Source organism: Acyrthosiphon pisum, chromosome A1 (genome assembly GCF_005508785.2).
Source record: "Acyrthosiphon pisum isolate AL4f chromosome A1, pea_aphid_22Mar2018_4r6ur, whole genome shotgun sequence".
NCBI classification, from domain to species: domain Eukaryota; kingdom Metazoa; phylum Arthropoda; class Insecta; order Hemiptera; family Aphididae; genus Acyrthosiphon; species Acyrthosiphon pisum.
In genome coordinates, this window is record NC_042494.1 from 40,737,267 (window position 1) to 40,737,511 (window position 245).

A 245-nucleotide genomic window follows, 5' to 3' on the forward strand; every position below is an offset into this window, starting at 1 on the left:
CGACTTAGAAAACATGATAATTGATAACAACTTTAAAATTTACAGTTTCAAGAATCATAACTGTCTGTAGGCACTAGGTAGGTATTAAGAGCAGGCACGGATCCAGAGCAATGATCTGTGGGCAGGGGGGGCAACAATTTTTTTACAACACAAATACAATTATAATAAAGTATTATACTTTACTAAAAATGATGTCATAGTTGTAGGTATAGGTAATCAATGTGATAAATAAATTATTGGTTATT